General features: G+C 35.4%; 1 protein-coding gene across 1 annotated transcript in view; it reads left to right on the forward strand.

Moving 5' to 3' along the window:
* The window catches only part of LOC122250517 (uncharacterized), a 3385-nt gene extending 2329 nt beyond the window's left edge, over positions 1 to 1056 (forward strand). The window contains exon 3 of the mRNA XM_043011976.2: positions 1 to 1056. This exon is cut by the window's left edge and continues 632 nt beyond it. The gene's annotated coding sequence lies outside the window, so the exon portion shown is untranslated.
* Positions 1057 to 2500: the final 1444 nt, after the last annotated feature.

Below are 2500 nucleotides of genomic sequence, written 5' to 3' on the forward strand. Positions count from 1 at the left end.
GTGATTTGAACAAAGATTTCTGGAGTCACCAAAAGACTGTATGTACATCAAAACGACAGTACCTAAGACAACACAATGAATAATAATGAGTTTCTTCTATGATATTTAGAAAAAAAAAGTATGATTGGTAATAGGAAACAAGGAATTAATTGACGCATTTCATTCTGACGAAGATTCCATTTGACCTGTTTTACATATTATTGTTCTTTGCAAAGAAGGAAGCAAAGTTATCCGTAATAGAACTTCGACCCTTGAAAGCCTTCTGCTGGTGATCTAGATATTAATTCCAATTACAGCTGTTTTTGTCCATTCACTTGCACGGTCCTTCTATGGCCCATGACCTAGTATCTCATCATTCAATGCTTTAGGCTATATTTTAGCTAAACATCTAGTCTCCGTTAATTAGCCTTTAATCCAAATGAATATATTGTTTCCAACACACTAATGTGTTATTTGGGCTCTTTTGTCATACTTTGAAAAAGTGCGTAAATATTAGATAAACTAGAAATACTCAGTTTTAAAGAAAGCGAAACAAAGAGAATAAGAGTTGTGCAGATGATATTGCAATATCATCAAGGCATGATAAGGGATAACGCCTATACAACATTGAAGATTTTGCTTTTGCAATTATTATGATTGTAGTTAATGGTGGCGGTTTGGGAGTTTATAATCTGCCTTGAAATATAGTATTTTCCTCTGACTTGATTTTAGTAAACAGGGTGTGAACGTAAAATTTCATTGATAGAAGATACGGCAGACGGAAGAGCCAACAGATTTTTCAAGCTCCTCTCTGTAGGAGGATTTAGAAAGAAAAAAAATGACCGCAATGTCATTGCAATATGCACGAATGGAGTAGACTTGATTAACTTTTAGCCGAAGACTATCAAGGAAGATATGACGATGCATTGCATAATAACAGTCACTGGAATAATTGACTGTGTATTACAAACAATAACGATGTAATCAAGACAATGCCCTCTATACATACAGGTCACACAGAGTAGGAAGATCGGGAGGCACAGTGTGGGAGGTGGGGGAGGGGGGGAGGCAAAGGTGGGAACTCTTATTGAATTCGGTGTACTTTATGCATACTACCAAATGACACATAGCTAGTGCAGTTATGTATCCGCATATTGTATGTGAAGCCACATATCCCCCTCTCTCTCTCGCTCAGGCCCTCTTTCTCTCTATGTGTGTGTGTTTATGTCCGCATGAATGTGCGTTTTTGTCACTCAGTTCGAGCTTAGTATAGGCGCTTAGCAAGCGAGGTGATGCCTAACTTACACCTAAAGCCGTGTTTTCTTGCATTGTAATTTGCAAAGACCGTTCCATGGTTATCGTTGGAAGACATGTTACCGGAGGCATATTTTCACTTTTTTAGCCTAATGATGGTAATCCTGGGGTATTATTACTTTGAAGTTGTTGTAAATGCCCTAATGCAATATGTATTATGATTGATATTTCTATGTAATAAAAGTCACGACTGCGCTCTGCCCGCCCCGTTTTCTACGAGGCTATTAACATTTTTGCTGAAATTCGTTCGTATACATCCGAGAGTGTCTATGCCCCGCCCTCAATAGATGAAATCAATCGCAAGTTTTGGCGCTGCAGTTATATGCGCAATTGATCTTGGGTCGAGAGCGTCAGTGTTTCGCAAGGTTGGTGGAAGTTGCATTGTCTTTTTCTGAGAATGGTCAACATAACTATATGTCCAGGATCTTTAGTTGAAAGATGAGTATTTCATCACTATTGTCATAGTGATATATATATATACACATATATATGTTCATATGCATACATACATATATAGATATGGAGTCACACACACATACATATAGAAATTTATATGCATACATATATATATATATATACATATATACATATATATATATGTATATATATACATATGTATATATACATGCACACAAACATATGTATATATACATGCACACAAACATATATATATATATATATACATGCACACAAACATATATATATATATATATATATATATATATATATATATATATATATATAAACATTTGTGTATAAGTATATATATATATATATATTTATATATATATAAACATTTGTGTATAAGTATATATATATATATACATATATAAATGCAAATTTTACCTCCCTGATCGTGACTCGAACCCGAGCCGTCAGATTGAAAGACCTGGCCACTAATCCAATATACCACACGACCCACTAAAAGAATTGTATAACCAGATGCCTTACAACCATCACGGAAATTACCTATGTGCTCAAAGCAGAGCAGTGATAGCGAAGTTTTACGGACAATTCCCATGAGCACTCGACAGCAATTAAATAGAAATTCAATACCCAAATCAGGTTACCGAAGTTATATCTATGTGAGAAAGGTGGTAGAATGCAGTAACGCATTTAATATAGAAATACAAAATTTAGCTCCCTGACCGGGACTCGAACCCGAGTTGTCAGATTGACAGATCCGGCCACTAATCCAATAGACCAC

This window comes from Penaeus japonicus, unplaced genomic scaffold, assembly GCF_977035675.1.
Source record: "Penaeus japonicus unplaced genomic scaffold, GWHDUDI00000001_assembly GWHDUDI00000007, whole genome shotgun sequence".
In the NCBI taxonomy this organism is placed as follows: Eukaryota; Metazoa; Arthropoda; class Malacostraca; order Decapoda; family Penaeidae; genus Penaeus; species Penaeus japonicus.